The sequence below is a fragment of the Bos taurus genome, chromosome 23 (assembly GCF_002263795.3).
Source record: "Bos taurus isolate L1 Dominette 01449 registration number 42190680 breed Hereford chromosome 23, ARS-UCD2.0, whole genome shotgun sequence".
NCBI classification, from domain to species: domain Eukaryota; kingdom Metazoa; phylum Chordata; class Mammalia; order Artiodactyla; family Bovidae; genus Bos; species Bos taurus.
In genome coordinates, this window is record NC_037350.1 from 5,679,081 (window position 1) to 5,705,045 (window position 25,965).

The window sequence follows — 25,965 nt, forward strand, 5'->3', positions numbered from 1 at the left end:
CATTTGAGTGGAGCACTTTAACAGCATCATCTTTTAGGATTTGAAATAGCTCAGCTGGAATTCCTTCACCTCTCCTAGCTTTGTTCCTAGTAATGCTTCCTAAGGCCACTTGACTTCACACTCCAGGATATCTGGCTCTACGTGAGGGACCACACCATCGTGACTATCTGGGTCATTAAGATCTTTTTTTGTACAGTTCTTGTGTATATTCTTGCCACCTCTTCTTAATCTCTTCTGCTTCTGCTAGGTCATTACCATCGCTGTCCTTCATTGCACCCATTTTTGCAAAATGTGCCCTGGACATCTTTAATTTTTCTTAAAGAGATCTCTAGTGTTTCCTATTCTATTGTTTTCCTCTATTTTTTTGCATTGTTCACTTAAGAAGGCTTTCTTATCTCTTCTTAATATTCTCTGGAACTCTGCATTCAGTTGGACATGTCTTTCCCTTTCTCCTTTGCCTTTCGCTTCTCTTCTTTTCTCAGCTATTCGTAAGACATCCTCCAACAACCACCTTGCCTTCTTGCATTTCTTTTTCTTGGGGATGGTTTTGAACACTGCCTTCTGCACAGTGTTACAAACACCTGTCCACAGTTCTTCAAGCACTCTGTCCATCTGATTAATTTCTTGAATCCATTCATCACCTCCACTGTATAATCACAAGGGATTTGATTTAGGTCATACCTGAATGGCCTAGTGGTTTTCCCTACTTTCTTCAATTTAAGCCTGAATTTTGCAACAAGGAGTTGATGATCCAAGCCACAGTCAGCTCTAGGTCTTGTTTTTGCTGATTATATAGAGCTTCTCCATCTTCAGTTGCAAAGAATATAATCAATCTGATTTCAGTATTGATCATCTGGTGATGTAGAGTCATCTCTTGTGTTGTTGGAAGATGATATTTGCTATGACCAGTGCATTCTCTTGACAAAACTCTGTTAGCCTTTGCCCTGCTTCATTTTGTACACTAAGATCAAACTTGCCTATTACTCCAGGGAGTTCTTCTCTTCCAACTTTTGCATTCCAGGCCCCTATAAAGCCAAGGACATCTTTTTTGTTTGTTTTAGTTCTAGGTCTTGTAGGTCTTCATAGAACTGGTCAACTTCAGCTTCTTTGGCATCAGTGGTTAGGGCATAGTCTAGGATTATTGTGATGTTGGAATGGTTTGCTTAGAAACAAATTGAGATCATTCCATCATTTTTCAGATTGTACCTAAGTACTGCATTTCAGACTCTTTTGTTGACTGTGAGGGCTACTCCATTTACTGCAAGGAGATCCAACCAGTCCATTCTAAAGGAGATCAGCCCTGGGTGTTCTTTGGAAGGAATGATACTAAAGCTGAAACTCCAGTACTTTGGCCACCTCCTGCGAAGAGTTGACTCATTGGAAAAGACTCTGATGCTGGGAGGGATTGGGGGCAGGAGGAGAAGGGGATGACAGAGGATGAGATGGCTGGATGGCATCACCAACTCGATGGACATGAGTTTGAGTGAACTCCAGGAGTTGATGATGGACAGGGAGGCCTGGCATGCTGCAATTCATGGGGTCTCAAAGAGTCAGACACAACTGAGCGACTGAACTGAACTGAACCCACAGTAGTAGCTATAATGATCATCTAAATTAAATTTGCCCATTTCCATTCATTTTAGTTCATTCTTGCCATCTCCTGCTTAACCATGACCACTTTACCTTAATTCATGGACCTAATATTCCAGGTTCCACTGCAATATTGTTCTTACAGCACTGGACTTTGCTTTCATCACCAGAGACATCCACAACTGAGGATCGTTTCTGATTTGGCCCAGCCTGTTCATTCTTCCTGGAGCTGTTTCTTTGCTCTTCCCCAGTAGCATAGCCCACCTTCTGACCTGGTGGGTGTGTGTGCTCACCTTCCAGTGTCATATCTTTTCACCTTTGCATACTGTTCATGGGGTTCTCAAGGCAAGAATACTGGAGTGGTTTGCCATTCCCTTCTCCAGTGGACCACGTTTTGTCAGAACGCTCCACCATGACCCATCTGTCTTGGGTGGCCCTGCACGGCATGGTTCATGGGTTCACTGAGTCACACAAGGCTGTGATACACGTGATCATTTTGGTTAGCTCTCTGTGACTGTGATTTTCATTCTGGAGGCCTTTGGATTATAGTTCTTGCTTCTTCTGTCTGCCCTCTGATGGATGAGGATAAGAGGCTTGTGCAAGCCTCCTGATGGGAAGGACTGGCTGTGGGGAAACAGGGTCTTACTCAGGTGGGCAGGGCCATGCTCAGAAAATCTTTAATCCAACTGTCCCCTTAACAGGAAGGGGCTCTGCTGCCTTCCTGTTAGTAGTTTGGATTGAGGTGTTTATCTATTCTCAGAATTGTAAGCACAATTCCCTTAAAACTAATATAGCTTTGTGCTTCGTTATAGCAAAAAGAAAAAAAAAAAAGGAGGGCAAATATAACTGTGTAGCATGAGGCAACTTAATCTCAATGCAAAAGAAAGAAAAAGAAATAGTCAAAAGATGTAAAAATATCTCAGCTGATTAAATGATTACGATTTGGGGCAAGCGAGTTTCAGATCAGATCAGATCAGATCAGTTGCTCAGTTGTGTCCGACTCTTTGCGACCCCATGAATCCCAGCACACCAGGCCTCCCTGTCCATCACCAACTCCCGGAGTTCACTGAGACTCACATCCATCGAGTCAGTGATGCCATCCAGCCATCTCATCCTCTGTCGTCCCCTTCTCCTCCTGCCCCCAATCCCTCCCAGCATCAGTCTTTTCCAATAGGTCAACTCTTTGCATGAGGTGGCCAAAGTACTGGAGTTTCAGCTTTAGCATCATTCCTTCCAAAGAACACCCAGGGCTGATCTTCAGAATGGACTGGTTGGATCTCCTTGCAGTCCAAGGGACTCTCAAGAGTCTTCTCCAACACCACAGTTCAAAAGCATCAATTCTTCGGTGCCAAGCGAGTTTACCTATTATAAAATTTGAGCACTGTAGCAGGAAAGAACTAGGGAGTACCTACTGCTTATGATAAGAATCAAGAGAAGCTCTGTCCTCTTTTTTCTTTTTAATTCATTTTTTTATTGAAGGATAATTGCTTTACAGAATTTTGTTGTTTGCTGTCAAACCTCAATATTAATCAGCCATAGATAACATATATCCCCTCCCTTTTGAACCTCCCTCCTATATCCCACCTCATCCCACTCCTCTAGGTTGACACAGAACCCCTGTTTCAGTTTCCTGAGCCATAAGACAAATTCCAGTTGGCTATCTATTTTACATATGATAATGTAAGTTTCCATGCTACTCTCTCCATACAGCTCACCCTCTCCTCCCCTTTCCCTGTGTCCGTAAGTCTATTCTCTGTGTTTGTTTCTCCATTGCTGCCCTGTAAGTAAATTCTTCAGTACCATTCTTCTAGATTCTGTATATATGTGTTAGAATATGGTATTTATCTTTCTCTTTCTGACTCACGTCACTCTGTACAATAAGTTCTAGGTTCATACACCTCATTAGAACTGACCTAAATGCATTCTTTTCTATGGCTGAGTAATATTCCATTGTGTAATGTACCATTGCTTCTTTATCCATTCATCTGTCGATGGACATCTAGGTTGCTTCCATGTTCTAGCTATTGTAAATAGTGCTGCAATGAACAATGGGATACATGTGTCTTTTTCAATTTTGTTTTCCTCAGGGTACATCCCTAGGAGTGGGATTGCTGGTCAAATGGTGGCTTTATTCCTAGCTTTTGAAGGAATCTCCATATTGTCTTCCACAGGGGCTATATCGATTTATGTTCCCACCAACAGTATAAGAGTGTTCCTTTTTCTCCACACCCTCTCCAGCATTTATTGTTTGTAGACTTTTTGATGATGGCCATTCTGACCAGTGTGAGGTGATGAAGTGAAGTGAAGTGAAGTCGCTCAGTCATGTCCAACTCTTTGCGACCCCATGAACTGTAGCCCACCAGGCTCCTCCGTCCATGGGATTTTCCAGGCAAGAGTACTAGAGTGGGTTGTCATTTCCTTCTCCAGGGGATCTTCCCGACCCAGGGATTGAAACTGGGTGTCCTGCATTGTAGGCAGACTCTTTACCATCTGAGCCACCAGGGAAGCCTGGTGTGAGGTGATATCTGATTGTAGTTTTGATTTGCATTTCTCTAATAATGAGTGATGTTGAGCATCTTTTCATGTGTTTGTTAGCCATCTGTATGTCTTCTTTGGAGAAATGTCTGTTTAGGTCTTTTTCCCACTTTTTGATTGGGATGTTTGTTTTTCTGATATTAAATTATATGACCTGCTTGTATATTTTGGAAATTAATTCTTTGTCAGTTGTTTCATTTGCTATTATTTTCTCCCATTTTGAGGGTTGTCTTTTCACCTTGCTTATGATAAGTTTCCTTTGCTGTGCAAAAGCTTTTAAGTTTAATCAAGTCTCACTCGTTTACTTTTGTTTTTATTTGCGTTACAATAGGAGGTGGGTCATAGAGGGTCTTGCTTTGATTTATGTCATCGAGTGTCCTGCCTATGTTTTCCTCTAAGAGTTGTATAGTTTCTGGCCTTACATTTAGGCTTTTCATCCATTTTGAGTTTATCTTTGTGTATGGTGTTAGGAACTGTTATAATTTCATTCTTTTACATGTAGTTGTCCAGTTTTTCCAGTACCACTTATTGAAGAGGCTGTCTTTGCCCCATTGTATATTCTTGCCTCTTTTGTCAAAAATAAGGTACCCATAGGTGCATGGGTTTATTTCTAGGCTTTCTGTCTTGTTCCATTGGTCTATATTTCTGTTTTTATGCCAGTACCATACTGTCTTGATCACTGTAGCTTTATAGTATAATCTGAAGTCAGGAAGGTTGATTCCTACAGCTTCATTCTTCTTTCTCAAGACTGCTTTAGCTATTCAGGGTCTTTTGTGTTTCCATATGAAATGTGAATTTTTTTGTTCTAGTTCTCTGAAAAATGCCATTGGTAATTTGATAGGGATCACACTGAATCTGTGGATTGCATTTGGTGGTATAGTCATTTTCACAATATTGATTTTTCCTACCAAAGAACATGGAATATCTCTACATATGTTTATGTCATCTTTGATTTCTTTCATCAGTGTCTTATAATTTCCTGTGTACAGTTCTTTTGTCTCCTTAGGTAAGTTTATTCCTAGATAATTAATTCTTTTTGTTGCAATGGTGAATGGGATTGATTCCTTAATTTCTCTTTCTGATTTTTCATTGTTAATATATAAAAATGCAAATGATTTCTGTGTATTGATTTTGTATCCTGCAATTTTGCTAAATTCACTGATTAGCTCTAGTAACTTTCTGATACTATCTTTAGGGTATCTATGTACAGTATCATTCCATCTGCAAACAGTGAGAGCTTTACTTCTTCCTTTCTGATCTGGATTCCTTTTATTTCATTTTCTTCTCTGATTGCTGTAGCTAGGACTTCCAGAACTATGTTAAATCACAGTGGTGAAAGTGGACACCCTTGTCTTGTTCCTGATCCTAGGGGTAGTGCTTTCAATTTTTCACCACTGGGAATAATGTTTGCTGTGGGCTTATCATATATGGCCTTTATGATTTGAGGTAGGCTCCTTCTATGCTCATTTTTTGAAGGGTTTTAATCATAAATGGGTGATGAATTTTGTCAAAGGCTTTTTCTTCATCTATTGAGATTATCATATGCTTTTTTATCTTTCAATTTGTTAATGTGGTGTATCACATTGATTGATTGTTGTATATTGAAGAATCCTTGCATCCCTGGAATAAACCTGGCCTGATCATGGTGTATGAGCTTTGTCATATGTTGCTGAATTCTGTTTACTAAAATTTTGTTGAGGATTTTTACATCTATGTACATCAGTGATATTGGCCTAAAGTTTTCTTTTTTTGTGTTGTCTTTTGTTTTGGTATCAGGGTGATCGTGGCCTCCTAGAATGAGTTTGGAAGTGTTCTTTCCTCTGCAATTTTTTTAAAGAGTTTTGATGGGCCAGCCTCTCTGTTGTTCAGCCGCCAATGCTGGTGTGTAGGGAGAGAGAGGCTATGGTGATGGGTTCATCCCTTATGCTTGACTCAGCAGTGTCGCCTTGCTTCCATGGCTGCCTGGCTTTCCTCCACAGGCATTTCCCACCACAATCTCCTCCCTCACATCCCCTGGATCCATCTGTCCACAGTCAACAGGAGCCCTCGCCCTGGGATCACTCCACAATCCCTAAACTCTAGCTCCCAGCTGCTGTGTCTTCCAGGGACCTGTGCCCCTGTCCACGGTATGTATGGCTGAGGCAAGGACTGTCTGATTCTCATTCCATTTAGGCTGCCACAGATCAGCTATTTCGCTCCCAGCCTTAAAAGTTTCTCCTCTGACTCAGACAATTGCCCCGATGTGGGGATCAGACCCCTGCTTCAGTTCCCCCAGCCACCGAGGGCAGGTTCAGTCCTTCTAACACTCCTGTTTCCCCCCCAGTTCCTTTGTCCTACTGAGTTTTGTGTGGGCCTATATCTTCTCTTCCACTGGTCAGGCACTCCTGTCCGCTCTCAGCGGGTGTCCTGCATGCACTTCTGTGCTGACGGTGTATTCCTGATGCATCCGTGGAGAGAGATGCACTCCACGGCCACCTGCTCCTCCACCAGGAGGAGTTCAGGTCTCCGTCCTCCTAGTCACTTATCTTTTTCCTGTTAAATAGTAGCTAGGTTGATTAGATTTACAGAACTGCAAAGTTTCCAGTTTTCTCCCTGTAAAGAGGCTTGGATTGTAACACACAAGTTCTTGGCAGACAGAGGATGTATGTAGCTGGTTTGCATCATTACTCACCTGCTTTGAGTTCATTTTCCTACCCTGTTCAGTCACATGAACAACTTGCTTCTAAGACTGAAAATAACAGCTTGTTCTATAACCCTGGGAGGATAAAAGAAGAGGGAACTGAGGGAATGATGGATATCGAGCTGCAGGAATGGAGAAGCAGCCTTCCCCAGGAGGAGATGAAGATGAGAAAGTCGGGACCACTCCACGTGTCTAGAGGCACAAGAGAGCGATCACAGGGGCAGATGGCAAGTTACTCGGGGAATGTGTGTGTGATGACTGAGATGTGTGGGCAGGCTGAATCTGACTGCAGGAGAAACAGAGCAGCCAGCAGAGAAAAGCAGAAGCTAGAGGAGATAATCTTTGAAGAAGTGTGGAATGAGAGGCCCACAGCAAAAGGTCCTAATGGAGAGAAGTGGAAACCAATTGCAGAAGGAATAACAAAGCCTTAATAGAAGCAGTAGTTCTTTGACACAATAGTAAGGGAGAATATAATATTGCCTGCAGCATCCTTAAGAATCCTGATATGGAAATGATAGGAAGTGATGGATTGAGCAAACAGAGCCCCTAACCAGCCACATATAGAAACATACCTAGCTCTGGGATTTCTGGTCTGAACCTAGTTCACACAAATGTGTATGTTTTCATGTTCGACATGAAATACGATGATTATACATAACTTTATATAGAATATCTCCAATTTTTAGGATTTTAACATAATTGTTTAGTATGTGTACTTGAAACATTGTTATTTGTAAGCAAATCTGTTTTTCTGGTAAATCTTTGTATAAGACATCAAGACTAATGTCTCAAAGGCTAGGTAGGGTGTATGAATGCATGAAGTGGCTGGAGGTAAAAATACTGGGAATAGAGGGGAAAAACCTAACCAAGGAGTCCATCCCCTACAAAAGGTACCCATGTTGATTCAAAGTGTAGATTTCTACAACCAAAGTGGCAGCCACAACAAAATCCCACCTTGTTGGCCAAGAAATACCCAGCAGCTGGCTGCTTGGCTCGGCGGATTGTCCCTTGGTGACCCTGGTCTGATCTTTCTCCTGGCTATTAAAGCCTGAATTGACCTGTTTGCTGAACACAAGTGATACAGACCTGGTTTACCAGTCACCCGAGCTGCCTGGCAGCCTGACAGAGAGGGGAGGACAGGAATGAGCATTCTGAGCAGGAATAAACATAAAGTGTCTTCCTGGTTTCTAAGTAGGCTCATTCAGGCAGTAGCTGAAGTCACAAGCACATTTAGGAGCATTATAAAAAGTTATTTTGCTTATGTATACACATTCAAAGGCAGGGTTGAGACCCCTCTTCCAAGCCTTTGCTTAGTAGTTTGCTTTAAAAATTAAAGAGAGATGAGCGTGGTGCTTGTATTTCCACTCAGCATACCCCTTCTCTGACCTTTCCAATTTCACTTCACCTGACTACTACCTCACAGGATTAGTAGCAGAAACAGCCATAAAATCTAAATGACTTCTCATTATAATAGAGCTACCTGCTCCATGTAGCAGCACTTTCTTTCATTTTGTACACTAATTGACAAAAAGAAAGAGATAAATAAAATCTAACTTACAAACTATGCTTTAAAAGTCAACCTCTGATCCAACGAACTGGCCACCGGGCAGCGAAAGGGCAGTAGAAGGTCAAGTTTCGAGAAGGAAGTTCCAGAAAGCACAGCACTAGAAGAAGCAGCAGCAGAGATGATATATTTTAATTTGATTTTATGCTCTTTGGTTTCCTAAATAAGGAACTGTGGCAGTTAATATGTCATGTCTGTGTTTAGCCCTTTTATGGTTGTTTCAGGTTAGTTGAGAGCAATGGCTTTAATTTAGCATACTTTGAGATGAACCATCTTTTGATGAACTTCCACAGAAAAGATTGCAGTCCCGCCCCGACCCCCCTCCCCCAGGCCCTGTGCCACCACCCCCACATTGTAATATACAGATGGGTGCATTTTTATGTTTCACCATAATTTTAGTAGGAAAACTTGCATTGCAATACCAATTGCCTGCACTAAATTCTAGTGTGTACCTGCCTCTTTTTTCAGTATATTCAGCAATGTTTTTTCTCCACTACTGTGTTGGCTTTGAAGGTTTAATTAATAAACATGGTAAAATCAGTGTAGTAAAGAGTGAATATCTCTTGTCAACCATGTCAAATCAAAGAACATGGAACCATTTGCCATAGTTTTACTCATATGGTTCATTACACAGAGTTCCAAATAAGCAGTGCTCATAGAATTTTCTGTTATAATGAAAATGACCTATATTTACACTGTCCAATATTGTAGGACAGCCACGTCTCTACTCAACACTTACGTGGCCAGTCTAACTGAGGGATGGGATTTTAAATTTTATTTAAGTTGAATTACTTTCATCACATTTAAATAGCCACAGGTGACTAGCAGGTATATTGAAGAGCATGGAACTAAACTAAAAGCTTCCTGAGGGATGAGCTCTTGTTCATCCCTGAATCTCCCATCTATTTGTTGCCTAGTAGGTGCTTGAGACAGAGAAGGTGATGGTGCCCCACTCCAGTACTCTTGTCTGGAAAATCCCATGGATGGAGGAGCCTGGTAGGCTGCAGTCCATGGGGTCGTGAAGAGTTGGACACGACTTCACTTTCACTTTCATGCATTGGAGAAGGAAATGGCAATCCACTCCAGTGTTCTTGCCTGGAGAATCCCAGGGACAGGGGAGCCTGGTGGGCTGCCATCTATGGGGTCGCACAGAGTCGGACACAACTGACGTGACTTAGCAGCAGCAGCAGCAGATGCCTGAGATATGCTGAACACACTGTGCCAATGAATTACGGAAAAACTATCACTCACTCTTCTTATTCCCTATATTATTGATCTTTGAAGTGTATCACTCAGCAACATCTGGCAAGGATACTCTAACAATTGCTAGTTACACAGAATTTATAGCAAATAGAGTTGGTTTCAGAGAGTTTAGTCTCTTATTAAATGTTTCTCCTTGGGAGAGTTACTAAAACTCATAATCCTGGTTTGCCCATCTGCAAAATGGAAAAAAAAAAAAGTGGCTTTAGTTTTGGTAGTGCTGTTATGATGGTCAAAGACATTGGTTGTAGAGACTTTATACTTGCCTTGTGCTTATTGAACTCAAACGCTACTAACTCTGGACATAGAATATTGCCACCCAAACAGAACCTACACAAAACATTTTCATTGTCAATTGAAAGCCAGGTAAATGGAAATCATAGCAAAAGTTTCATGCAGATGCAGAATCTGGAAAAAATTAAAGGAGCCTTCTGAAATATTAGGACTTACTTAGGGTCAGTGTAGTCATTTAAATGCTTAAAAGCTTAGCAAGGATTTTTCCTCCTGGATGTATTGTTGTGACATAGGGTTGACCAACAGAATACTGAATTAAGTGCTGGAAAGTGGAGTAAGAATAGGTTGGCATGAACAGAAGATTAAGGCACAATTTCTCATAATGAAATATAGCAGGGATCTGCTGAATAAACAGCTGGGAAGACAGTCAACAAGTATGGACTGAGCACCAGAATGTTCCACCAGGCTTTCAGTAAAGAGGCATAGCCTGTCCTGCAGCAAATGTCACCAAACTGTTCCCAACCTGTACAAGCCAAGCAATTGTGTCTCATTTCAGACACAAGGAACAACAGTGTTTGTTATCATATACAAATTGACATGACAAAGAAATACTATTTGCCATAGATTTGTAGAAGGAAATTCGAGAACACCTGTTGAAATGAGTTCGAACACCTGGCTTGAGCCCCATAAATTCACCAGGCACTTGCAGACTCGTGGAGACAGAAGAATTAAGTGCCTGTTGTTACCTCAACGTGGGTAACCTTTTATGATGTCCTGAGCCTGACTGTGAACAGTGGAATGGTTTGGCAATATTTCAGGAATAATGGCTAATAAACCAAATGAAGACCTAGTCATAAATTTTCAGGTATTTCTTTTCCTTTTTTACATGAAAAAAATTCTAATTTTATTCCTGCTACTTGTTAAATGACTAAAAAATGGTGCTATAATTATCTTCAAAATGATTGAAACATGTTTACAATGGCTATTTCAGTCAAGCCATCTTTGTAATCAGAATTTAATCTCCAGGCAGAGCCAAGGTCACTCGTGTGTGGTATTAGGCAATGGTTAGACTCAGCCACTAGAATTTTTGTCAGCTTTGTATATGTGCCTGACTTTTCCTTCACCCCTCGCCACAAAATATCAGATACTCTGTTTGGCTCCTTAATGCTTAGCTAGCAGAATGAAATAGAAAAGCCTTCTTAATAATGGTCACTAGTTAGATTTTTGAATTTGTCCAGAAAGGACATTCTTATCTATAAAGTTAGACATTTCAGTAGAAACTAATAAAGAAGACTGAGTGCCGTAAAATGGATACTTTCAAACTGTGGTGCTGGAGAAGTCTCTTAAGAGTCCCTTGGACAGCAGGGATATCAAACCAGTCAATCCTAAAGGAAATCAACTCAATATTCATTGGAAGGACTGGCGTTGAAAAACTGAAGCTCCAGTACTTAGACCACCTGATGCAAAAAGCTGACTCACTGGAAAAGACCCTGATGCTGGGAAAGATTGAGTGCAGGAGGAGAAGGGGGAGACAGAGGATGAGATGGTTGGATGATATTACTGACTCAATGATCATGAGTTTGAGCAAACTCTGGGAGATGGTGAAAGACAGGGAACCTTGGCAAGCTGCAGTTCACGGAGTCGCAAAGAGCTGGACACAATTTAGTAACTGAACAACAACCATGTGTGCTTTTGAATTGCCCAAGTGATATTTTCACTTTAAATATCAGCACTCTGCTCCCGTCTCAGAACTTCTGAATTAATATCTGCAGCAGGAACAAGTCTCAGGAATCTGGAGTTTCTTTAAAGACCCTGTGGTGTAATTTTCTTTCATAGACCACCCCTGTGATCAATTCCTCCTCCTGTATAAAAAAGTTGTTCCCCATTATGTAAAAACTTGTTTCTTAACCATTTTTCTTTGTTGGAAAAATTGTACCAGACCTGCTAACCTCAGCTGTGGAATGTGAGATGTCTTCATTTTGATCTCTTTCTAACCACATATAAAATGACTAGAACAAAGTTAAATGATGATTTGCTCTTAATGTAGTTAGAGAAGGTAGAGACTTCAGATTTTCATTCTGAAGGTGATAACTCAGCTATACCATAAAGAATGGTTTGTTTTTATTAAGAAATTGAGAAGGAAACCATCAGGAAAAAAAATTAAGAAGAAGTGATCAAAAACAGAGCAAACAAATCTTATATCATGAAAGCCAATTGAAGAAAACTTTTAGAAGGAGAGAGTAACGAATACTGTTAAAACACTGTTAAAAGCTTCCAGAATGAGCTGTAGGACTAAAACTCTGAGAGGAGCTCTTTGAATTTGGCAAAATAAAAATCAGAAGGTAAATAATTGTAAGCTGAGGGATGGAATGTCCTAGAAGATTTTTCTCATCAAATTATTATCAGAATTCAGAAAGGAGGAGGGAGCTTGAGGTGAGTAAAATTTTGAACTCAGGGTTGTTCTAACTCTCAGCGACCAAAGAGAGAGACTGATGCCTCTGTCTGCTATTTATTACAGGGTAAACACATATGATCATAACCAAATATTTAAGCCATTGTCACATTCCAGGGAACAGAACAGAGAATTGACTAATTTGCTCAATAAATATTTATTGAAGACTTTGTTACATGCAAGGAGCTAGAAACGGAGCAATGAAAATAAAATCCCAGTGGTTGCAGAGTGGTAAGGACTATTGGGATAATACTGTCCTAAGCAAGATTTCTTCCTGTTGAGCATGCATACATAAAAACATGGAGAACTTGTTAAAATGTAGATCCTGATTCAGCATTTCTGAGGCAAAGCCAGAAAGTGAAAGTGAAAGTGGAGTCGCTCAGTCGTGTCCGTCTCTTTGTGACCTCGTGGACTGTAGCCCACCAGGCTCCTCTGTCCATGGGATTCTCCAGACAAGAATACTGGAGTGGGTTGCCATTTCCTTCTCCAGAGGATCTTCCTGACCCAGGGATCGAACCCAGGTCTCCCGCACTGCAGGCAGATGCTTTAACCTCTGAGCCACAGGGAAGCCCTCAAGGCAAAGCCAAGTATTCTACAATTCTAATAAGCACCTATGTGGTACCTACAATGTTGAAAGATGGACCACAAGTTGAGTACAAGAACAATGACAGTCTCCAGGCTTGCATCCTCTGAATCACCTTTGCAAAATGCAGATGTGTGACTCCCATTGTAGATTTTGATCTATATACTATTCTCTCAACTCCATGGATAATTCTAAAGCTGACCCAAGTATGGGGACCAGTGATGTCACCCAATCACCTCACATTACAGGGGACTGAAGAGGGTTAATCATTAATGACCAGGTGAAACAAGACTCAGGGTTGCAAGGAGAGGAAGGAGAAGGTGGGATGAATTGAGAGAGTAGCACTGACATTTATACACTACCATTTGGAGATGCAGGAGATGTGGGTTCCATCCCTAGGCCAGGATGTAAAATGATCCCCTGGAGGAAGGCATGGTAACCCACTCCAGTATTCTTACCTGGAGAATCCCACGGACAGAGGAGCCTGGTGGGTTACAGTCCATGGGGTTGCAAAGAGTCGGATGTGACTGAAGCAACTGAGCATGTGATATACACATATATGCATTTGTAAAATAGATAGCTAACAGGAAACAGCTGTATAGCACAGGGAACTCAGCTTGGTGCTCTGTGATGACCTAGAGGGTTGGGATGGGGTAGGGTGGGAGGGAGGCTCTAAAGGGAGGGGATACGTGTATACCTATGACTGATTCACATTGTTGTACAGCAGAAACCACACAAAACTGTAAAGCAATCATCCTCCAAGTAAAAATTAAAAAAAAAAGGTTCAGAGTTGCTGATAATTGTTGAAATGATTGAGGGCAGCTAAATAATGCCATCACCATCTCCACACCCAATTTCTGAACACAGTATAAAAGAAGGCAAAGCATAACCATCTTTATTCTGATGACAGCGAGGGTGGAAGATGTAGCTTACATAGAGCATCAGAAGGACTTCCTGAGGTAAGCCAGAATTAGGCAGGCTCAGGCAGCCAGTCACAGTATACACAATGCTGGACCAAGGCCAGCTTCCTCCAGGAGGGAAGCAGCAGAGGGCAGGCTGGAGGAAAGCAAAGAACGCATGCTCCTGGTGGGCAGCTAATTCCAAAGAAAGAAGGCAGAAGCTAAACAAAGCATTTCCAGTTTTTCTTCTAGAATTAATCAATGCCATGATGCTACTCTGAGGAGTAAGCGATGGGGCAGAGAGGAGCCAGAAGAATCATACATCCACATGAAAAGCAAGTTCAGGAATGCAAGAGGCCCTTTCCCAAAGCATCCATCCATCCAGCTCTCTTCTCACTGCGTGGCCCTCCTGCCATGCACCAGGCACTGAGCCAAATGTGAAGATAACTCGAGGTGAGATTTTTGTGAATTTTACATACTAGCCGTGATCCAGGGCAATGCTTTCTCAAACATCACTCTGTACTCAAATCACCCAAGGATCAGATTCTGATTCTGGAAATCTGGGGAGGGCCCTGAGATTCCAGTTCTAAGATGCTTCCAAGGTCACCATACTTTGAGTACCAAGGGAATGGGATCCCTTTGTTAAAAATTCAATTTTGTATCTGCTTCAGATTTGAAAAGCAAGAATATTGGTTGCTATTGTTTAGTCACTAAATTGTGTCTGACTCTGTGACTCCATGAACTGTATAGCCGACCAGGCTCCTGTGTCCATGAGGTTTCCAAGGCAAGAATACTGGAGTGGGTTGTCACGCTCTCCTCCAGGGGATCCTCCTGAACCCGGAATGGAACCATGTCTCCTCCACTGGCAGATAGATTCTTTACCACTGAGTCACCTGGAATTGTTCTTATTTTCTGTTTCATATGGTTTTGCTAGCTTACACTCTGTGTGTTGTCACTGGTAGCTAATATTTACAAGCAAAGGTTCTTGTTATTAACAAGAAAAATAAAGACCTATTAGTCAAATCTGTTCTTCTTCTGTAGCCAATAAAGAGTTGACAGTCATTGCGGGGTGAGGGGTGATATACGAGCCCAGGGTAACATGAGTAGATGTCAATGCATGGAATAAAAACTCCTTTCTTCTGAATCCAAGGCTGGTGTCTTTCACCATCCCAGTGCCGCTTGCTGTTGGCAGGCTGACCCACGAGACTGGTTCCTACATGTATTCACATGTGCTCCACAAAGCTACACCAATCACATTCTCTCTCTGTTGCACTTTAATGTCTGTAGAGACGTCATGTGACTGTTCTAAACACTTCTGAAATACTGGTGCAACTTAATTTGGCACAATATTTCCTGTATCACTACTCAAGTCAAGGTTTTACTCCTTTTTGACATGGACAGTTTAAGGCCTTGAAATTTAACTTGGGGCCTCTCACTGCCTCCCTCTCCATCTCTCTCTCTCTTGATCTAACCTGCAAGGGAATTGATCTCTGACAGATTCAGCTGTGCTTAATGCGCCCCAAAGATCACTGAGAAAGTCCATGCCCTATGTCATCAAGGTCAAGTTTATCTAAGTGTGCAGCAGCGCAGCAGACCACATCCTGGGGTCTTTGACCTGTGGGCTTCGGCACAAGCAGGCCCCATTGTGTAATACATGTGGCACAGCGCTTCTCAGGCCACATTCACAGAGGCTAATGGGTCTACAAAGGTCATCCTTTACTGATAATTGGAACATTTTGAGTGGCATCCGTCTTGTCCAGAGGCCTTCAAAATCAACTAAACACTCACTCACCTAATCTATTTGTATAAAAGATAATCATACATTTAAATACTGTCTCTCCAAAATAAATAAAGACAGAAAAACTTAAAAGGAATGTACATGAAATGTTTCTTAATTTCTGTTTTAATCAGATTTTTCAAGCACCCTAAACATAGAATGCTTGAAAATCTGATTAAAACAAAAATTAGGAAATGGCTCATGTATACTCCTCTTAAGCTTCCCTGTGCTGTTTTTTTGTAGAATGAAAACAGCTCCACTAAAGGAACATATGTGTATGAGAAACTGTTGGTTAAATTTAAGCATAGAGATTCTGTATGTCTTATGGTTGACATTGTTATTAATAACCCTACACTGAATACTAATAGACTCGTTGATTGTATTCTCTTTAGAACTTAATATTGAATAGGAAGCCTGGTTGAATATTAAGAAATTCCTAAGTATTTCACAAGTAAGCCAGTGAAGAGTTAATGGATTTATGTAATATTTATATAACAGGATAATTTGTTTCAATGACTTGAAACTAGGTCCATAGAATTTTAACTAAAGGCTAAGCTTTTAGAGTAATAGGCTTCCAAATAGCTATCCCAGAGTTCATGTCTCAAAGTCTGGGTTACTTTTCAAATTTATGATTTAGAATAAAAGGTGTTGGTAAAAGATAAATAAAATTATGCAGTGTACCTCATCTATGTAAAGGCATTTGTCTATTATAATTGCATCTATCTATATTCAATGATTGTATAAAGTGAATAATTTTCAGAACTTCCTGTCAGAGTCAATGATGGTATTAGATCTATTTTTGGCCCTTTCTTTCAGCTGGTTCTCAGCTCGTTAAAGGTCAAAATTTCACTATTCACCATTCCAGACCGAAATGAGTCACTGCAATTTTTTTGCAAAAACCTAGTAAATAATCTCGTTTTTTTAGAAACCAAATCTTTTATAATAGTACTATTTTCATAAATATTTTTGTATATCTAAACCTCCCTGGCAATCACGCTAAAAAATCAGAAGTATCATGCTAGATGTTACTGAGAGGCAGGTGGAAAAAAAAAATGTCTGGAGGGAAACTTTCAATCTACCAACTCTCAAGTGAATACAGACTCTGCAGCCCTCAGGCTCACAGGACAAACCCGGTCTCACCACTGTGGCCTGATGGCGAACTTCTCTCCCAGGGGACCCTGGTCTGATAAACCCAACTTCATAGAGTATGTTGATCATGCCTAGGTTGCTGCTGTTTCACATATTTTCTCAAGCCAACTCTTTCCATGTATGAATTTATTTTTTCTTCTACTTCACATTTTCATTATTGGAATATCTTTCCTTTCAACCAAGACTCTCATATAAGGAAGGTCATCACATTATTATTTATGATAGCAAAAAGAAAAGGCACAATAAATGTCAATAATGAGAATTCACTGAATAAAGGTGATGAAATGGGCTTCCCTGGTGCCTCACATGGTAAAGAACCCACCTGCAATGTAGGAGACCCAGATTCAGTCCCTGGGTTGGGAAGATCCCCTGGAGAGGGGAATGGCAACCCACTCCAGTATTCTTGCCTGGAGAATTCTATGGACAGAGGAGCCTGGCAGGCTACAGTCCACAGGGTTGCAAAGAGTGGGACAGGACTGAGCTAGTAAGACTTTCATAGAAAAAATATAAGTAATGAAAAGTCAATGAGACTTACCTCTGAGGGATATGGTAACAATTATTTTAATGACTTGTACGCATTTCCCAATTTCTGTCTAATGAACCTACATTGTCTTCAAAAGGAGAAGCAGGAAAGCTTGCACTGACTTGACTGCTGCTCGTCTGTGATGTTCCCTAATCCCTATGACTGGAAACCCTCTCTCCTGTTTCTTTGTGCCTCATGAATGACCGGTATTGCTTTTCTCACACTATGGTTATTGGTATACCTCTTTGCTTGAATGTAATCTCCATGAGGACAGGGAACACGTCTCATTCAACGTCAAATCATCTACAGCATTTTACCAAGTGCCTTACACATAGAACACATCAAGAATAAATCAGTAATTTATGGATGAATTATTCACTTAGGGAATTTCCATTTGGAATATCTCATCAGGTATCCCATACACTTTAAGAAAAGCAATTGGGACAGTTTCCCCTTCATCATTATGTACAGAGGGAGATATGGATGTGGCTCTCCAATATTTTCATTCTGTACAAGACAATCAATGCATTTAAGGGGTAAAACATCAACAAACTCCATCAGTTAACTTTTCTTTCGGCTATAGCAAAACACAGATTAAAGACATGTGTGATTATTGACACAGTAGGAAAGGCTGTCAGTGTCACCTTCTCTATTCCTCTGCAGCAACCCCTCTACCCTGCCTCAGCGTGGTTTAGACTGAAGAGTTTACAACTGGAAAGAAAGTGAAAGTGAAAATCCCTCAGTTGTGTCAGACTCCAACCCCATGGACTATACAGTCCTTGGAATTCTCCAGGCCAGGGTAGCCTTTCCCTTCTCCAGGGGATCTTCCCAACCCAGGAATCGAACTGGGGTCTCCTGCATTGCAGGCAGACTTTACCAACTGAGCTATCAGGGAAGCCTGGGCCAGACTTATTTAATAGAATTATTTAATAGAATTTATATTAAATAAGTAATAGAATTTCTATTAAATAACTTATTTAATAGAATTATTACAAAATAATTATATTACAAAATTAGGTCATTTGTATTAGACTTCAGTGTTGCAACAACTCAAATGACCTGAAACTCCACCTATCAGAATTTAAACTTCAATTTTAAAATTTGTAGGAAAACACCATTCAGTTACTTTGAAACCTTATCCCAACAAGTTGGTCCCTGGACCCGGGAGTAATGAAAAAGGGATAGAAAGTTTCTTCTGAGTACCTGCAAGCACTCGTGACTTCACATACAGAATCATATTTAATTCTCATAAAATTCCTTCAGAGTTGGGTTTATGGTCCCCATAAGTAAAATAGTAAAGTGGAAAACTATATTTGGTAGATTCATATTTTAGACATATAAAGATAAATGGATGGACAGATAGATATGTAAATACATAGGACAAAGATTAGAAGAGATGTCTTCAAAGTCGAGACAGTTAATAAGTGGGCATTTTCGTCCCCAGAATGGTAATTATGTGACACTATACACGGCAAGTCAATTTGCAAAATATACGTGAATCAAATCAACACATTGTATACTTTAAACTTAAATAATGTTATTTGTCAATTTTATCTCAATAAAACTGAGGGCAAATATCTGCCTAAATCCAAACCTGAAGGGTTCTTCCCTATAATGTGGTTTCTAAATAAGGCGGTGCATTTGTCTAAGTATGCTGTGCTGTGCTTAGTTGCTCAATCGTCTGACTCTGTGACCCCATGGAGTGTAGCCTGCCATGCTCTTCCTTCCGTGGGGATTCTCCAGGCAAGAATATTGGAGTGAGTTGCCATGCCCTCCTCCAGGGGATCTTCCCAGGGATCGAACCCTGGTCTCCTGCATTGCAGGCAGATTATTTATCATCTGAGCCATGAGGGAGGCCCAAGAATACTGGAATGGGTAGCGCATCCCTTTTCCAGGGGATCTTCCTGATCCAGGAGTGAAACTAGGGTTTCCTGCATTGCAGGTGGATTCTTTACCAACTGGGCTACCAGGGAAGCCCAAGTATGCTACTGTGTGCAAATTGCTAACATTAAAATTCATTTGTTTCACTAAAGGAGTTACTGTGACCTAGAGTTGTGGTTGCCAGTTCAATGTCTTATGATTTGGGGGTGAATGAGTAAAGGGGGGCTCAGAGCAAGGCTCTAAAGAGTGATGGAGGGTGGGGAGAAAGGGGAGGTTGGGAGGACTGGAAAGTTCATGCCTGATCCTGGGAGACACCTCTGTGCTGTCTCCACTTCTTCAGCATCTGGAATTGTGGGTGCAATGTGGCCTCACCTTCTGATTTTCAGAAGAAGCCAGAAATTAAGATTTTTCTGATACATGATATCAGTTATATGTGGAATCTAAAATGTAACACAAATGAACTTATCTCTGAAGCAGAAACAGAATTACAAGCATAGAGACTTGTGGTTGCCAAGCAAGAAGGAGAAGAGGGAAGGACTTGGAGGGAGTTTGGGATTAGCAGATGCAAACCATTACACAGAGGATGAATGAACAACAAGGTCCTGCTGTATAGCACAAGGAACTATATTTAATATCCTGTGATAAACTATAATAGAAAAAAATGAAAAAGAATATGTATATATATGTATGTGTCTGTATAACTGAATCACTTTGTTGTACAGTGAAAATTCAATATTGCAAATTAAATATTCAGTAAAATTAAAAAATAAAACCAAAAAAATTTTATGGTAAAATATTATTCAGTTTTTGAAACCAATTCAAAATATTTTAAAACACTATGGAAATAAAGTGAAAATGTTAGTTGCTCAGTCATGTCTGACTGTTTGTGAACCCATGACTATATATAGCCCATCAGGCTCCTCTGTCCATAGAATTCTCCAGGCAAGAATGCTGGAGTAGTTAGACATTCCCTTCTCCAGGGATCAAACCTGGGTCTCCCTCATTGCTGGCAGATTTTTTTTTAATCTGAATTACCAGGGAAGCCATTATTTAACTTATATGCAGAGTACATCATGAGAAATGCCTGGTTGGATGACTCACAAGCTGAAATCAAGATTGCTGGGAGAAATATCAACAATCTTAGATATGCAGATGATACCAAATTAATGACAAAAGGAAAGAGGAACTAAAGAGCCTCTTGATGAAAGAGAAAGAGAAAGAGTTTTAAGCTGGCTTAAAACTCAGCATTTAAACAGCTAAAATCATGGCATCTGGTCCCATCACTTCAAGTCAAATAGATGGGGAAAAGTGGAAATAGGGACAGATTTTATTTTCATGGGCTCCAAAATCACTGCAGACAATGACTGCAACCATGAAATTAAAAGATGCTTGCTCCTTGAAAAGAAAGCTATGACCAACATAAACAGCATAGTAAAAAGCAGAAACATCACTTTGCCAACAAAGGTCGATATTGTCAAAGCTACGGTTTTTCCAGGAGTCATGTATGGTTATGAGAGTTGGACCATAAAGAAAGCTGAGTGCTGAAGGATTTATGCTTTCAAAGTGTGGTGATGGAGAAGACTCTTGAGAGTCCCTTGGACAGCAAAGAGATCAAACCAGTCAATCCTAAAGCAAATCAACCCTAAATATTCATTGGAAGGACTGATGCTGAAGCTGAAACTCCAATACTTTGGCCACCTGATGCAAAGAGCTGACTCATTGGAAAACACCCTGAGGCTGGGAAAGATTGAGGCAGGAGGAGAAGGGGATGAAAGAGGATGAGCTAGTTGGATGGCCTCACCAACTCAGTGGACATGAGTTTGAGCAAACTCTGGGAGATAGTGAAGGACAGGGAGGCCTGGAATGCTGCTGTCCATGTGTTCTCAAAGAGTCAGACACAACTTAGCCACTTAACAACAACAACTCCATCTCTTAAGGTTTAAGGAGTAAAACTTCATCAGGGTCTTCTTTTAAATTTTGTTTTTAGATTTCTTTACATATTGTTTTCTCATATCTAATCCACTGAAAATCAAAAAAATTATGATTCCCAAGATTACTAAATACTAAAAAGAAACTAACACTCCTTTCTTTGCATTGGATTGCATTTTTTTTAAATGTTGGAATAATCCTATTTAGAAAATTTACTAAGATATCGGAGTCCATATTTAACCTTTGACTGTCTCCTCAGAATGTTCATACCTTACCAAACCATAGTCTATTTTTCCAAACTAAGGAAGTATCATTGTTACAATACTTTTACCTAAACTACAGACCTTAATTTGGAATTTACATTTTTTTCCACTAATGCCTTTTATATGTTCCAGGATCTGATTTATTTTCTTTTTTTAAAGTTTTTATTGAAGTGCAGCGGCTTTACTGCATTAAATGCTTGGTTAGTTTCTGCTACACAGCCCAGTAAATCAGTTACACTTATTCACATATACCCTCTTTTTGAGATATCCTTTCCATTTAGGTCCCCACAGAGCACTCAGTAGAGTTCCCTGTGCTGTACAGTAGGTCTCGTTAGTTATCTATTTTAAACATAGTATCAATAGTGTATACATGTCCATCCCAATTTTGGATCCCATGTTGTTTTTTAAAGAGTTACTTTTAAGGAAGCAGTTGATTGTGCAATCTACATCAGCATAGGATCCTAAAAATAAAGTTTCACAATTATTTCTACTTTATGCCTGAGATGACAGTCATCATCACTCAAGAGCAGCCTTTACAATAATAGGGTGTGTGGCTGCCTGAAGCAATGACCCCTCCCTTCTTCCAGGCACAGTGATTCTGGGCAGGTAAGAGCATCGCCCTTCCTCTGAGCAAAGCATTTAGCTCAGCTGTACACTAGTTCTCAGGAAGTCATGGACTTTACTGTAAAGGATTTTAAATTATGTATCATAGCTTAGAAGATAAATAATGTACAGGATCTCACTCTAGAAGGAAGTCATAATTCTTTGACGTTCAAAAACATATATACATTTTAAGAACTAATCTTATATCTTCTGCCCCTGGAAAGTAGCATATTGCTTAGAAAATATAGATTATTAGGGCACTATATTAGCCACAGACTTTTGTATTATATGTCTGATGTCCTTAAGAATTTAACCAAAATTTTACAGAAAGCAAAGCAAAACAAATGGGCTTCCCTGGTGGCTCGGGTATAAAGAATTCACCTGCAGTGCAGAAGACATGGCTCCAATTCTTGGGTCAAGAAGATCCCCTGGAGAAGGAAATGACACCTCACTCTAGGATTCTTCCTAAAAAAATCCCATGGACAGAGAAGCCTGGCAGGCTACAATCCATCAGGACACAAAAGAGTCAGACATGACTTAGTGACTCAACAATAACAACAGCAAAGCAAAACAAAATGAAACAAAAACTTCCTTCTAAAAGCCTTGAAAACAAACCAAAAGCCAGTTCAGTGGTTAGATACAGTTGGAAAGCATTTGCTTAAAACATAGGCTTACTCAAAATTTAATATAGTATTTATGTGTACTGTATGTCTGAATAAGGAATATGGCTCAAAATGTTTCCCAAACATAAATTAACCAGAGAACAATCTTTTTTAATAAAAGCATATTAACTTCTCATAAAGAATACAGCTTAAGAAATGTTGAAAACATATTTACTTATTGAATCCGAATGGACAGAAATTTAGAAGTCTTTAGTTCAAATTTCTATTTTTAGAGCAATCCTTACAGAAGTTTCATCACCCTCTACTTCCAAAGACATGTAGAAGTGTGCTCTTCTACTCCCAGAAAACTCTAGTTATAATAAGCTTTAGTTTTTATCCTGTGCCTGAATTGCCCTGCTTTTAACATCCTTCAACCATTCCAAAGTTGCTCCTACAAAGTGACCCAGGATCTTCCACATGGTGATCAAAGCTTTCTTTGAGGTCAGTTCTTCTCTGGCGGTTCAGACAGTAAAGAAACTGCCTGCAATATAAGAGACCCAGGTTCGATTCCTGGGTCAGGAAAATCCCCTGGAGAAGGGAATAGCTACCTACTCCAGTATTCTTGCCTAGAGAATTACACAGACAGAGGAGCCTGGCGGGCTACAGTCCATGGGATTGCAAAGGATCAGACACGACTGAGTGACTAACGTTTTGAGTACTGCTACTTCGGAATTACCAGTTTGCTGGTCAGCTGTCAAGGACTTTGAGTGTTTAAAAGAATTCCTTCCTGGGGGCTTCTAGCAAAGTCCCTGCCGGTACTGACTATGGCCTTAGTCACACTCTTGCTTTCATTGATGGTTTTTTAATGAGGGTGGAAAGATGAGGTAAGGGAGACGCCCTGAGCATGAGAGTGTAGGCAGGTAGAGCCGGTCTGACAGCTAACTCACTGATTCTGCACCAGGGAAGAAAATCTCTGCCCTGCCCATGTCTGATGGAATTACAGATTTAGGAAGACAGTTGAGAAGTGTCTACTTTGTCTTTGAAAAAGTCTCCTGCTGTTCACTAAGGGAAAGCCCACAGAAAAACGCTGATTGGACCCATGTCTTCTGCACTGCAGGTGAATTCTTTGTACCCGAGCCACCAGGGAAACCCATTTGTTTTGCTTTGCTTTCTGTAAAATTTTGGTTAAATTCTTAAGGACATCAGACACATAATACAAAAGTCTGTGGCTAATATAGTGCCCTAATAATCTATATTTTCTAAGCAATATGCTACTTTCCAGGGGCAGAAGATATAAGATTAGTTCTTAAAATGTATATATGTTTTTGAACGTCAAAGAATTATGACTTCCTTCTAGAGTGAGATCCTGTGGAATCTTCCCCACCCAGGGGTTGAACCCGGGTCTCCGGCATTGCGGGCAGACGCTTTACTGTCTGAGCCAAATATCAAAATTATAGTTTATTCCTTATTATAGTTTATTCCCTAATCTAAGAACCCCTGGATGGGGAAGATTCCCTGGAGAAGGAAATGGTAACCCATTCCAGTACTCTTGCCTAAAAAATTCCATGGATGGAGAAGCCTGGTAGGCTACAGTCCACGGGGTCGCAAAGAGTTGGATGTGACTGAATGACTTTACTTTCTTTCTTTCTTTCTAAAAATACATTTCAGGCTCAGAAGGGCATTCAGAGTCTATGGAAAGTAAGGAAATTCTCTCTCTTTCTGTATAATATGTTCTCAAAATGCTTGATCAGCCCAGAACTTAACTCTCCCAATCTGATACCCTGGGGCAGATGACCATTCTGGAAACAAAGGTTAAGAGGCCAGGGGCAGTGGCCAGAAGGAGCAACCCACGCCAGAGGCCAAAGGTGGCGACGAGAGGAGTTACCCTGCATCCGAGGTCAGGGGCGGTGGCCAGGAGGAGCTACCCCATGCCCCCACACCCCCACCCCCGAGGCCAGGGGTGGCGATGAGAGGAGTTATCTGGAGCCCTGGCTGTGCGGGTGCAGGAGGGCCTAGAGGAGCTATCCCATATTGAAGGTCAGGAAGGGCAGTGGTGAGGAGATACCCCTCATCCAGGGTAAGGAACAATGGCTGTGCTTTGCTGGAGCAGCCATGAAGAGATACCCCATGCCCAAGGTAAGAGAAACCCAAGTAAGACAGTAGGTGATGCAAGAGGGCATCAGAGGGCAAACACACTAAAACCATACTCACAGAAAACTAGTCAATCTAATCACACTAGGACCACAGCCTTGTCTAACTCAATGAAACTAAGCCATGCCCGTGGGGCAACCCAAGACGGGCGTGTCGTGGTGGAGAGTTTTGACAGAATGTGGTCCACTGGAAAGGGAATGGCAAACCACTTCAGTATTCTTGCCTTGAGAACCCCATGAACAGTATGAAAAGGCAAAATGATAGGATACTGAAAGAGGAACCCCCAGGCCAGTAGGTGCCCAATATGCTACTGGAGATCAGTGGAGAAATAACTCCAGAAAGAATGAAGCAGGGCAAAGACTAATAGAGTTTTGCCAAGAAAATGTACTGGTCATAAAAAACACCCTCTTCCAACAACACAAGAGAAGACTCTATACATGGACATCATCAGATGGTCAACACTGAAATCAGATTGATTATATTCTTTGCAGCCAAAGATGGAGAAGCTCTATACAGTCAGCAAAAACAAGACCAGGAGCTGACTGTGGCTCAGACCATGAACTCCTTATTGCCAAATTCAGACTTAAATTGAAGAAAGTAGGGAAAACCACTAGACCATTCAGGTATGACCTATATCAAATTCCTTATGATTACACAGTGGAAGTGAGAAATAGATTTAAGGGCCTAGATCTGATAGATAGGATGCCTGATGAACTATGGACTGAGGTTCGTGACATTGTACAGGAGACAGGGATCAAGACCATTCCCATAGGAAAGAAATGTGAAAAAGCAAAATGGCTGTCTGGGGAGGCCTTACAAATAGCTGTGAAAAGAAGAGAAGCAAAAAGCAAAGGAGAAAAGAAAAGATAGAAGCATCTGAATGCAGAGTTCCAAAGAATAGCAAGAAGAGATAAGAAAGCCTTCTTCAGTGATCAATGCAAAGAAATAGAGGAAAACAACAGAATGGGAAAAACTAGGGATCTCTTCAAGAAAATCAGAGATACCAAAGTAACATTACATGCAAAGATGAGCTCGATAAAAGACAGAAATGGTATGGACCTAACAGAAACAGAAGATATTAATAAGAGATGGCAAGAATACACAGAAGAACTGTACAAAAAAGATCTTCACGACCCACATAATCACGATGGTGTGATCACTGACCTAGAGCCAAACATCCTGGAATGTGAAGTCAAGTGGGCCTTAGAAAGCATCACTACGAACAAAGCTAGTGGCAGTGATGGAATTCCAGTTGAGCTATTCCAAATCCTGAAAGATGATGCTGTGAAA